This window comes from Ceratotherium simum, chromosome 1 (assembly GCF_057802395.1).
Source record: "Ceratotherium simum simum isolate JZ-2026a chromosome 1, ASM5780239v1, whole genome shotgun sequence".
In the NCBI taxonomy this organism is placed as follows: domain Eukaryota; kingdom Metazoa; phylum Chordata; class Mammalia; order Perissodactyla; family Rhinocerotidae; genus Ceratotherium; species Ceratotherium simum.
In genome coordinates, this window is record NC_141900.1 from 25,950,476 (window position 1) to 25,964,422 (window position 13,947).

At 38.2% G+C, this 13,947-nt stretch overlaps 1 pseudogene; it reads left to right on the plus strand.

The window, feature by feature from the left end:
- The first annotated feature begins 2,467 nt into the window (after nt 1–2,467).
- LOC101400116 (non-selective voltage-gated ion channel VDAC3 pseudogene) lies at nt 2,468–13,513 on the plus strand (annotated as a pseudogene).
- The last annotated feature ends 434 nt before the right edge of the window (nt 13,514–13,947 follow it).

Here is a 13,947-nt window from a genome sequence, read left to right on the forward strand (position 1 = left end):
ATATCAGAACTTTGTTTCCTGTTAATGAGGAAGACAGTTTATCACATGAATAGTTAATATCACAATCCAAAGCCAGGGGATAAAACCTACTGACTCCTTCTAACATATACATTGTGACAAGAGACATAAATATCTATAACCTACTGGTAACCAATTCATAACTACCAGGTTGTTTTGTTTTCTAAACTTATCCTGCATATGGTATAATAATGTGCCTCCCATCCCACCCATGACTCGAAATATACGTAAAATGAACTTTCTATACAAAAATAATATTTACTGAGTGAAAGGAGAATATGACATAAAACCTTTTATTATTACATTATTATGCTCGTACTAGTCTTATTTTTTTTACACTTGTGGGGAAGTCATCTTAAAATAGTTCAGCTTTGTCTCTTTTCTCGTTTTCATACCTATGTACGATCACATGCAAAAATCCATATGTAGATTTGTGGTATTCAAAATGTTCCCTTCTTTGTACTCCTAATTTATAATGCATTTGAAATAGTTTCATTGCCATGTTGGAACTTTCATTTCCACATGATGTCGTATTTTGTGAATCTAGAAAGAATTTTTTTTTTTTATACCAATGAAACACTCTGGTGTCTTATTTACTTTCACATGTCTCCCATTTCCAGCGTTAGCCTGTATATCATTGTTTGGGTTCATAATTACTTCTAGTGGTTGCTAATTTTACTTTAAATACTTTAAGCATTGTAATATGATTTATAGGGAAGGCATAAACTGAGGAAGAGTTGATTAAGGCAGTTTCAGGTAAGCTTAACTTCCCTATCTTCCTTTCACAGTCACTAATACCCATGTCTTATCAAACACACTCCTGAATGAATTTTTGGACTTAGGTTTTACTAAGTTTCTGGGCAAGGATCCATGTCAAATGAAGTGACACATTCCTCTGTGATGGATTTCTGCACGCAGCACTGGGGAAATGCTGGAGGGACCGGTCCAACTGAGAGACCCTGTTCTTTACATTCAAGGTAAAGGCTGCCCAGGGTCATCACCATCAGAACCCTTGATTTGGCTTGAACTTGCTTTGAGCCAAATAGTCCCACACACATACAAGGAAGATAAACACCACCAAGGGATTTACTTTCCACAAGAAGCTGTGCACTACCAGCCAAAGAAAACAAACACTGAGAAAAAGAAAGCTCTTATGAAGCAACTAGAACTGACTCTTAAAATTCTATTTCTCCCTCTCCTTGAGAACAATTGAAGGCAGTTCAGTGGTCAAAGGTCAATCTATGCCTAAAAGGATTTTCTTTGGAATTTCTTGACTTCTCTTTCACCACATGTTTGAACAATAAGGTGAAACTCCTTATTTGCCTGAAACAAAAAGAGTTTCCTGCATGAGGTCAATAATCTATCTGTTATTCTTTTTCTCCACATTCTTCCAGAGGGAAATAGTCAGAAAAGCTGCACTGAGATTTTTTTTTCTTCCTTTGAAATAGTCCCAGATCTATAACAATATGTGTTATAATTTGTTACTCATTTATTGTCAATCCAATTATATTACTATTTATTAGAGAGGTAACTTCAGTCTGAACTAAAATTAACTATTATTTTACACTAAATTAGAATATGAGTAGCTTCTTCTGGGGATAGATTGCAGGACTTGGCCAGTTATGCTGTACACAACTCTAGAGGGTGCAATATACGTGGACTAGAACGTGAACGCCCTCCTGGAAATTGTGTAACTAATGTAGCACTGTAGCAAATCAAACAGAAAATGCCACATTCATGGAATGAAAATGAGAAAAGAAAAGAAAGGGAGGAAGGGAGGAAGGGGAGAAAGAAGGAAGGATGCAGCTTTAAATTCCATATATGTGAATTGTAGTATCACTTCCCTCCCCTCAGAATAAAAAGCCTGTTTCATTCAGATCAATATGTTATTTTTACTCTAGAACTTCCTTGAACTAAGTGCAATTTGAGCCTCACACCAAATTTTGTAAGATAATATATAAATTTATTTTACTAACAAATTAATTGAAAGAACAAGATGTATATGCTGTTTTGGATGATAGTATTTTTCTGATAAAATATTTTGATGAGTTAAATGCAAGTTATTCACAAACACGTGGATTAAATTTTTTCTTCAAATACACAAGGGTTTAAGGAAGTAGAAGTTTGAGCATTTGGCAAAATACTTGACAAATTTTTTGAAAAGTTATCTGGCTTAAAATATGACCGGACTTGCCCATCCCTTTAGGAGGCCAGCTGTTGATGGGTCATTAAAAGAGAAAAAAATAAAGGTCAGTTCAGCTGTGTCTGCCAGCAGGCGTGTCAGACTTAGACACTTATACTGCGGGGGGTCACTTTATGTGTGTCTGTACTCACAAAAAAGGAAAATGTTCAAACTCCAGTAGCAAAGATATAAACTTGTGTCCGTAGGGGAGGTATTTACAGAACATAGCACATTCTTTTCAAAGCATACATTTTTGGAATGGCAACAATGAGGAATTTCATCTCCATGGAGAACCCGTTTGTACGCCTTGTGGGGCTGGCAAATGTGCCAAACCTGCCACCACGAAATAATTGGCAGCAAGGTTGGGAAAAAGAAAACCTTCATCTTAATGGTGAATTTAAATCACAGGCTGCTTCCTCCTTAGGGGAAATGCAAAAGGTGAGGACCTGGTTGTTGAATAGGGATTTTCAATGACTGGGGTCAAAGCAAGCCCCAGCAATGCTCCCTAAAAGGCAAGGCTGGTGGCTTAGGTATTTCACGAAGCTACTGGCTGACTGCTTATCAGTCGGCCACCATCATTCATTATTGTCCTGAGTGTTACTTCTGAAAAGTTTGCAGCTTATGTCCTTATGAAACAAACTTTTAATTTTCCAGTTAACGATTTAGCAGGGAATAAAATACAGGATTGCAGATGAGCGCGAGCTCCCCATAGCAAACCCTGCCCAGTTGACAGTTTTGCCAACATGTGGTTTAGATACAGGGTGGAAGATAGAGCCACTGATATGCTCTATACTCTTAAAGCAAGTGGAAATTCAACAATCATCAATGTTTACTCAGAGAAGCCCTGGTGGTGAAAGTAGAGTCAAGTGCTGAAGTGTGAAAGGTTAAGGGTCATTAGAAGAAAAGATAGTAATAGCATTGTGCCTTCTATTTAGAAGTTTATAGTTCTCCAAGAACTTTCAAATGTCTTCATGCCTTTGATCCTTAGAGCAGCCCTAGATTCTTGACTGAACTGAATAACAATAATAACAGTATCAGTACAAGGTGTTTATATGATTTACTGTGATGTTGGCTTGTAGAACCTGTCTCCATTCCAGTTGTAGTAGTCACTCCTCATCCCTAGAGATTGTTTGCTTACATCAAGGATTATGGTATCAATTTCAACTAAATAAAAATTAGTTTGAGAGAGAGTTTGTTTCAAACTTCAAAGGAAGATCTAAATTTTCTCTTCCTTGTATATGCCATACATTCTTCACTCTTAGAAAAATAGCTGTTTTTACACAGCTCTCCAGGCATATTCCACTTGATGTCTGATTGGTAGCTATTCCTAGCTGCAAGAGAGACTGAGGAAACAAGTGTGGAGCTGGACTGGGAATATTGGGTTTAGCCAATCCTCAGCATCTGTCAGAGACCCAATTCTGAATTTCACTGGGATAGAGAGGAGGACAATTATGGTCCTATCTAGACTAGTGATAACCCTCAAGAGGCTTTTAAAGATTTTATTTATTCAGTTTTTTCCCCCCAAAGACCCAGTAGATAGTTGTACGTCATAGGTTCACATCCTTCTAGTTGCTGTACGTGGGACTCGGCCTCGCGTTGGACGGAGAAGTGTTGCCTCGGGGCGCTCCCGGGATCCGAACCCGGGCCGCCAGCATCAGAGCGCGCGCACTTAACCGCTAAGCCACGGGGCCGGCCCTCAAGAGGCTTTTAAGCCCAGCATTTCTGGTTGTCTTTTGGTCATTCAAATTAGAGGGATTTGGAAAAATAAAAAAAAAAATAAAGAACCTCCATGGCAACCACATAGTTTCTTAATAATCCCACATACTTCCAGCTGAATGGGAACAGCTAGGGGGAAGAGGCTGAGGATTGATGAAGGATGTCACTTCATGGGAATGCCAAACCTCATTTCTTCTGGAGTTGGGGCAAAAGTTCATAGCAGAATGAGGCCTCTAAATTCCAGGAACAGCTGGAATTGGGCCATGTTGGTGCTCCTTCTGATTACCCATTTTGAACTCCTCTGAAATGCTCAGAGAAAGAACATTCTATAGCCTTAGGAGATGAAGATATAACTTGGGTAAAGTAGATAGAATTGCATCTGCTATATCTCTGCTTCCACAGGATCCAGCAAAGTGTGCTCAATGATATAATGAAGTCTTTCTTATCTAAGCTCTGATGTTAACACTGTGTCATGTCCTTGAGCCTCAGTTTCCTCTCTACTTAGTTTCTATGATGAAAATATATAATCTATATAAACTCACTTTGAAAATTCAAAATACTACATACATGGTATTGATAACAGAACCAAGTGGGCTCACCTCCTGGTGAGTTAAGTAAGACTCTACACCAGTGGAAGTTGTCTCACAAAGTAAAGTGTATTTGCAGCAAATAGGAGCCCATGAGGAATCATTTCCAAAGTCATGGCGTCCTCCAACAAAGGAAAGCAGGAACTTTTATTTGGTTGGGGAATGAATATTTAAAAGGGAGAGGCGGGTATTCGCTTGGACAGGCTCAGTTGGAGAACACGCTTCCACATAATGAAGTCTAAGCTCCTCCTGGAAAGATCTTTGCATTAAAAATAAGGCAAAGGTGGGCTGGCCCCGTGGCTTAGCGGTTAAGTGTGTGCGCTCCGCTACTGGCAGCCCGGGTTCGGATCCCGGGTGTGCACTGATGCACCGCTTCTCCGGCCATGCTGAGGCCGTGTCCCACATAAAGCAACTAGAAGGACATGCAACTATGACGTACAACTACCTACTGGGGCTTTGGGGGTGGGGAAAGGAGGAGGATTGGCAATAGATGTTAGCTCAGAGCCGGTCTTCCTCAGCAAAAAGAGGAGGATTAGCATGGATGTTAGCTCAGGGCTGATCTTTCTCACAAAAAAAATAAATAAATAAAATAAGGCAAAGGTAATGGACATAGGTCTTGTGGCTAGGCTTGGTCAGTTTCAGGATGGCTGGTGGTTACATCTCCTTAACATACAAAAGAAAAAGAAACAACTTGGAAAAACAGTTAATTGCTTCCAAACCCACCTTTGAGTTTGTCCAGACACCCAGTCAGTGACAGTATGAACATGTTAGAAGGGCTATATATATATATATGACTGTATACTTATGTCCTTTGCTGTTTCTCAATTATACATAATATTTAATGGCTTCAAAAACTACAAATATTCTTCTTGATATCTTTCCATACCATAAACATGTAAAAATGTACTTCTATTTTCTCTATAAGGTTTAGTAAAATTAATTTCATTTTTAATTAAAAACTGAGTTTTGAACATTTTTATATTTTCTTAATTGGCATTTGTAGAAATGAAGGTTATTCATCAATGGCATAGACCAAGAGAAGGGCTTACAAATCTTCCAAAATAATAATATAACAAATACCAATAGGAAAAACAATTCTTATTTTGGTAGAGATTGACGCAGTTTCAGCTATAATTCTCAATACAGATATACTTTGCAAGCATTGGTCTTTTTGTTTATACCAGGCATCTGCACATTTGTTCTGTTTTGGAGAGGATACTCTGTGGTGTGAGTCTTGGTGAGAAGAAATATTCCTTATCCAAATAAGCAAGCCAAGGGAGACAGATACAGCCTCTTCCACTCGTGACAGACTAGGGCATGGACATGTGCCTAGTCTTGGCTAATTAGATGCTCGCTGGAGGCTTTGGATCTTAAATTTGTGATAGTAACATGTAGAAACAGTTCCAGAACTATTCATGGCGGCGGCGGTGATAACAGCATACAGAGGTGGGCATCGATGGTAATCTTGTGAGCCCAGCAACAGCAGCGAGTGCCCAGTGCAGAAATGTCACCTCTGCTGTGACAGACAGCAGATTGTTTAGACTGTTCCTGGGCCTGGCCTTGCCTGTGCTCCCTTTTATCTCTCCTCTCTTCGTGCCTGCCTGTTTGCTAAAATGTCCCTCAATTCTGTGAGCTACTTGATATCCATACAATATATTATTTTTTAGTTTGTTTGTGGATGTCAGTTTCTATTCCTCACAGCAAGACTCCTGCCTGTTCCATACACAGATTTCTGTGTGTGTGTATCTATTTGCTGGAGTCTGAATGGCACATGGAAAACAAATTCCTGCCTTGTTAATGATTACCTCCCAGGTACTTTACTTACTATCTACTTTATGATTGTTTTAAATCACTAAGAAGTTCTTGAATAGGTGACTTATGAGAGCTATAATTATCTTCCAAAGGTAAAAAAACCCATAAATTATATATCATTCACTGAGTAATCTCAGTACTTTGGCAAAATCAAGTAATATGTTAGCTATTTAGTTATAACTTTTGCTTTAAAGTAGTAAAATATTTACAAATAAATAACTTCTTGACCTTTAGGAAAGAAATGGGAAATCATTCAATCTGAAAATAAATGGACAGAGGCAGTAGGGATATTTAGTCTAGCATTTCTAAATACCTTTTAATGTTATATTACTTTTTAAAAATTCATTATATTTTGCAGACGTTATGCTTACTTGAAATGGTTTTCAATAAAAAAATACAGAGCATTATTGAAAAAATCAGACATTTTTAGTAATTTTTATATTTTGATTAATTTTCCTCTTGATGTTTTTCTAACTAAGAAATGGTTATACAACAGAATATAATTTAACTGTTGGGAAGTAGCTTAATGAAACAAATAATAAACAAACACACACGCACAAAACAAGAATTTTGTGGTAAGCAAATTTGCCTTTAAGTTCCCACTTGGCTCTTAGCAGTCATTTGCATTGGTTAAATGACCTATGGCTCTCAATCTGGTTATTTACCTGATAAAAACACAAAAATTATAACAATACCCCCAGGCTTGTAAAGATTAACTGAGGTAATATTCTTGAATGTATGTTATAATGTAAATTGTTGCACAAATATGTTACTTCTATTATGAATCTTTGAACCCAGTCTTCACCTGATTATGCATTTCACACGTTTTCTTAAAATTATTTTCAAAATTTCTAATCTTTTGAATGTAATAGGAAAATTGTTATTTTTATTCTCATGAAAAGCAGTTACCTATTATTTCATTGCCATTTCTTGAATAAAATAATTGCTAATTTCTCTTTAGAAATCATATATTATTAAATTACCAGTTTCTTGGCTTTTTCCAGCAGCCAGAATTGACATTTTATGTTTACACTATAAATGGAATAATATAATTCACAGATTTCTTAGTCTGCTTTGATGTCAACTTCATCAGTGAGTAAATGCATTTCAATTAAATCCAGGTAAAAATTAGTCAGTGGGCTACAATGAGAACTAGCACCAAAAATCAGGTGATTCATTTCAAATATTAAATCTGCACGTGATTCACCATGTTTACTTGGGAGATTTATTTTTCTGAGTGGGCTATGGTTACTTAATTTTAAAAAGTAAGTGGTTTGATTTAATGCTTCTTAAATTTACTTTCAATTTGGGAATTCTGTGAATGTGATATACATGTAGCAGATGTTTAGCTATTTCAGTCTCTTCTTTGAAGGAGGTATATTGGAATTGATGGTACATAGTATATTTGAGAATATAATTACATAGTAGCGATCCTCCTAGAAAGCAGTGATTGTCAGTTTGGACAAACCAGGGTACACCCATTGTAGTGTGATTTGTGAGGAGTGGAACAGTTCCGCCTGGCCAAAATAAGTTTCTTCCCTCCGTCTCCCCAGCTGCACTGCTGGCTTGAAATTTTCACAATAAAAGTAATGATAATAAACACATTTTAAGGCATCTTTTGCCAAGAATGGGCTTTGTTAAAAATGCAGATTTGGAATCCTATATAATAATGAGGACAAAAATTTGGGATTCTTGTCTTTAAAACATGGCCATTCATTAACATTACTATTCCTACACAAATATTAAATATTAGATATTAATATTATTAGACATTAATTATCAATAATTATAATGTCCAACATTCTGGGGCTAGAAAATGGTGCACAGAGATGAAAAAGGTGAAGTGCCTGTTCTCAGGAAATGTATAGTCTCAGCTGCACCCAGAGAAGAATGTGTAGAATATTGCAGAGCAATATAATAATATGGTAAATTACTCCTGGATTCAGTACTTGGGTTTTTGCCACCAACTAAAAATCTTGAGGACTAAATATGCACTTTGCTTTTGAAAAGAAAAAAAAAGAAACTTCATAATGCGATATCAACAATTCTCATTTAATCTTCATTAAAGCAAAACAGAGAAACATTGTTGACCTCCTAGACTATTAGTAACTCAGTGAAACGGGCAGATGCTGGAGGTCTTGGATCTTGTAGCTCAGAGTGAAGTCAGATCTTGAATTCCTGTTATCTGATTCTGGCCTTAAGCGTTGGCTGCAGGAGCTGCTTCAGAAGAGGTGGAAGAGAAAACAATCTCCCTTTGGTCAGAAAATCTCCACCCTTCTTCAGTGAGTCAGGATTCCTGGGCGGATCTTTGGCAGATCTCAACCCTGAGCCATCTATTAAAATGAAGTTAAAAAGAACCTGTCTTTCCTAGATTATTGTGTCTCAGCTGAAACAATGGGAGGAAACAGAACAGGAGCAAAGTATATTAAAGGAAAATTAAGTAGATGCTGCAATAGCTCAACTTTTAAGGAATATATTTTTAGTCCATAGTTCATGCATTTGTCAACTATGCAGTTTAATTTTTAATTGAAGTATTGCATATGCATAATTTTAAAAGACAAATTGCTCTCTGGAGCTTAAGGTGAAAAACTGAAGTCCCCTAATGTCCCCTCTTCCTTCCCAATGCCCAACTCCATAAGTACTCTTCCCCAGATCCAAGTATTTTCCACCCTTTTAGCTGTTTCTTCTGGACTTCACTTACATATATCTAAATAATATGCTGTAGTAGGCACTTGTGAGGCACCATGTCCCTTCTCTGTGGCCCACCTGGTGGACATTTCTACGCATGTTTGCCACTGTTCCACGTCTAGTTACTCTGTCTCCACAAAAAGTCATTCACCCATGGGCTTGCACAATCATGAAATGCAGGAATTAATATTTCTAAGACAACTTTCAGATAATGAGGGATGAGAGTAGGGATTTAGGTCTCCAGCCTCCCCATCCTTTGGTGGGTTTATTCTGTGGCAAATTCTACATGATACCTCAGATAGTAACCAAATGGACAGGGTCTCTCAATTTCTCAGAGCAATAACCAACTTGGTAACACAGTCTTTATTTTCAATTAACTCATTTTACTTTTCCCATGACCTTACTTCTGTTTTCTGAGATCGCCTTCCAAATAAACTATATACTTCCTAGTCCTTGTCTCAAGTTTAGCTTTCGGGGGGAACTCAAACCAGAGCAGCTGGTTCTGTAGAGCCTGGAAAGCAGCCCTTTAAGTTGGGGTTTTGGAGCTGGATCACTCACCAGTCAGATGACGTACTTGGTGGTGGTGGGGGGTAACCCTGCATGCTTCAGCTTCATGTTTCCTTTGACTCTTGCTTGGATTGGGTTGGAATGAGATACAGGTGGAAGAGACAGTGCTGATTACACCAGTGTTCTTCAAAGTGTGGTCCCTGGACCAGCAGCATTAGCATCACCTGGGAACTTCTTAGGAACACAAATTACTATGCCCTACTCCAAGGCTGTGAAACAAATTTGGAGGATGGAATACAGAAGTCAGTGATTTAAAAAGCCTTCTAGGTGATTCTAAGGTAGGCTAAGGTTTGAGAACCATACTTCTACTGGAATGGCTCTTTGAAATTTGGCCATGATGATGGACTAGTAAAAATGAGGTGGAGATACTGAGACTGACTTGTCGGAGTATTAAGGTAGCTGTCAGAAGGCTCAGAAAAGTGGGCATATTAGAAGAGAATTATTATATGAGACCGTGAACTGACTACGTTACCCAGGTGGCCCAGAGGTCATTTTCTTCCCTAAGGCAATTAGAAATACACTAGTGAGGGGGCACCAGCATCTTTGAGAAGCTCAATGTTAGTTATTATGTATAGTATAGGATTGATAGTAAGAGATGCTGTCCTGTAATTGAACTTCTTATTAACATAGAGCTGATAGGTTTCCATAATAGGAGAAACCAAGTGATAATACATAACCATCAGAGACAAAGTGGATATGATTACCATAATGGCAAGAAAGGAGTGGCAGTCCTAGACTTCAATCTGCAAGAATTTATAGTGATGACTAATAGCTCATGTTATTCCCAGTAGCCAGAGAGTCGGGCTGCCAACTACAGTATTGTTTGACTTGTGCAACCAGAGAAACATAAAAAACTTGTGCAACCAGAAAAAGATCAAAATAATGAAATAAATAAAAGCCCTATCTCCATTGCCACAATGGAAAATCATAATCTCTTGCCCAATTTCTACATTTGAGCCAAGTAACAAACTTAAAACCTATTATTCTCAAAGGAATATGGCTTCCTTTGAAGAAGAACTGCACAATATTAGTTCAAAGTTCTAAACATATACAACATTCCCTCATAACCTTCCCCAAGGGAACTAGAGTAAAGGTATCTTGGGAATGTAGAAACTCAGATCTTTTGAGGGTTGTGGCCTACAAGGTTTGCGCTGACACTCCCCCTGGACCTGACATGCCACCGTGGTCCTCAATTAGAGTGCGGTATTATAAAGGCCAGGTGATGAATGGAGTTCTGTCCCAACTTGATTTCATCATGCTTTCAATAGGAGGATGGACTCATCCTGTGGTCGTTTTCCCAGCCCACGAGTATTTAATTGGGAGGGCTATCCTGAGCAGGCAAAGCACTCACATTGCATCTATAGTTTGTGGAGTAAAAGCCATTAAGATAGTAAAAAAAAATTCAACTGAAAGCCATTAAAATTTCCCTCTTCCCCACCCACTCAAGATAGTAAATCTGAGGCAAAAATCAGGAGGAATTATAGAGATTGGCGCCACCCTCAAAGAATTATGAGTGGTTGTCCTCATCATATTAATGACTAATTAACCTATTTCACCCTGGAAGAAGTCAGATGGATATGGAAAATGATAATAGATTACCCTAAACTTAATCAAGGGTTAGCTCCAATTGCAGTGGCTGTGCCAGATGTAGTATCTTTTCTGGGTTATATCAACACAGCATCTTGTACATGGTTTATTTAATCTAATAAATTAGAAAAAATGATCAGAAGCAGTTTGCGTTTGTATGAGAAGGACAGCAGTATGCATTTTTGTTTTAATCCAAGGGTTATATTAATCCTTCTTCTCTCTGTCACCATATAGTCTAGAGAACTTAATTATTTTTGTATTTTGCAGAATATTACGCTGATCAACTATCTGATGACACTAGGCTAATTTAACTTGGTAGGAAGAAATGCCAAGTACTCTGAGTATGCCAGTAAGATAATGTCCGAGTGTAGGAAATAAACCCTACAAAGATCCAGGGACCCGCCACATCAATTAATTTTTTAGGGATCAAATGATCAGGAGCATACCAAGGTAAATAACAAGTTATTGTATCTTGAGTCTCCTACCACTAAGAAAGAGATGCAGTGCTTTTTGGACCTCTTTGTATTTTAGAGAAGTATATTCTCCAATCACAAATGCTTCTGTGACATATTTATTGTATGACTCTGAAGGCTACAGATTTGGAATGAAATTCTGAGCAAGAGAGGGCTCTGCAATAGGTCCAGGCTGCAGTGTAAACTTCCCTGCCCCTTGACAGATCTAACAGAAGTAGAAGTATCCTTGGTAGATGAGGATGGGTGGATAAGAATCCTACAAAGGTCTCTGACAAACACTATAGGAAATGGCAGTATGGACCCCTAGTGTTCTGGAGCAAGGACAGGCCTTCTGTCCCAGAGAACTGCTCAGTATTTGAAATTAGCTACTTACATGCTGTTGAGCTCTATTAGACACTGAGTGCCTGACCATCTGACATCAAGTGACTATGAAAACAGAGCAGTGCTTCATAACCTAGATATTGTCCAATCCACTGAGTTATAAGGAGCAGGTATCCATTTCATGATGGAAATAATTCATTTGAGATCAAGCCCAAGCTGTTTGGCAGAGGGTATAAGTCAGTTACGTGAACAGGTGGTTCAAATCGCCTACCTTTGTTTCCCCTTTGCTTCTCACTCAGCTTATAGCAGTGATCTTGGAGAATGAGTCCTGTTAATCAACATTAGAGAAGGAAAAATCTCAGGTTTTATTTAATGTATGAATCAGTCTGATACATTGGACTACTGCAGCACTACAGCCACTCATGGGGTCCTTAGAAGACGATGCTGTTTGTCACCAAAGAGTAATGCTTAAAGGAAATGCTGTCACTTGGTAATGAGCAGCTCATTGCTCATCGACTTTATATATATAAAAAGAATTAACCTGACATAAATATATACACAGACTCCTAAAGAGTATTGAATATATTGGCTGGTCCATCAGGGGCCTGGTAAGAACAAGATAGGAAAATCAGAGACAGTCGTCTCAGGAAGAGCCATAAGGATGGACCTATGGAGGTGGGCACAAAGTCTGTGATTTTCTTGTCTCATATCAGTGCACTCGAAAAAGGATCATCAACAGAGGAGGTTCTCAGCAACAGCTGGGAAGTAGGACCCATCCGTTAGATGTCTGTCAGTCTCAGCCACCCCAGTGCTTGAGCAATGACACTGCGTGCAGAGGCAGAGATGGGTACTAGGCATGGTCCAACAACGTGGGCTCTTTCAGACCAAGGACAATTCGGCTTACTGCTGCCGAGTAGTCAATCTGTCCCTGGCAGAATGTACTTACCTTCATCCAAAAATGAAATAGGGACAATACTTAAGGGACAGAAATCACTTCAGAGAAAGAATTGACTGACAAATGACTCTTGAAATGATATTTGTACCAAACACAGAAAATTGAAGACTTCCTATAAACAGGATTGTGTCAGTCTTGGCAGTAATGCCGATAGAGATTTCCTAGACCAACAATTTATGGCTGGGCTCTGCTGGCCTTTGAACACTGGCTTGATAGCTATCAGAGGAGTTCTGACACAGGCAAATCAAAACTGTCAGAGAATTTCACTCTGGGTCGCAAATCTGCAGACTTTTACATGTATATTCATGTGAATGATGGCACCGAATTTGGAAATTTTTTCTATAGGAAGGTTAATGAGAAAATTGAAGCTTCAATAAATCTTGTTTGGACAGCTGGTTAATGAAAATAGCTAATTTTGCATTACTGCTAAATACAAGTTGGATTATAGAACTTCTGCATTTGGTAAAATAACTAATGCCAGCCTGAATGCACAAGGGTATACTCAGACCCTTCAACCAAGAGTCAAACCGATCCTGTCAGCTTAAAATGATGAGAACTTTAGTCCCAAGGTCATAAGGTTGAGCTGGGATTTAAACTAGAGACTTAATGTGATTTGGAGTAAAGCATCAGATTTGACCATGGAGGTTAAGAGAAATGAACCCACAATATTTCAGCCTTAAACTTTTCTGTGAAATTTCAAAAGTGTGAATTTTTTATTCCTTAAGAGAATTATAACTCTCCTTATACTGATGTCTGGAGATGGTGAGTCAGTTCTAAGAGAGGTATTTGAAGGCATACATGGCTATTGTCGTATTTGTGACACAGTTCAGTTCCTCAGTGTTATTTTAAATGTGTTCCTCAATGACAGTGTAGTGTCACATTATAAGGGAAATGACCCAATTCTCCAATTTGTACATAATGTACTCTGCTTTTCATGACCTTTAAATATATTGGTCTTTATGCTATAGTTGAATCTTTGGTTTCACATCAGAGTAAAATAAATACATCACATTTGGATCATAACTGCCCATAAAAATATAG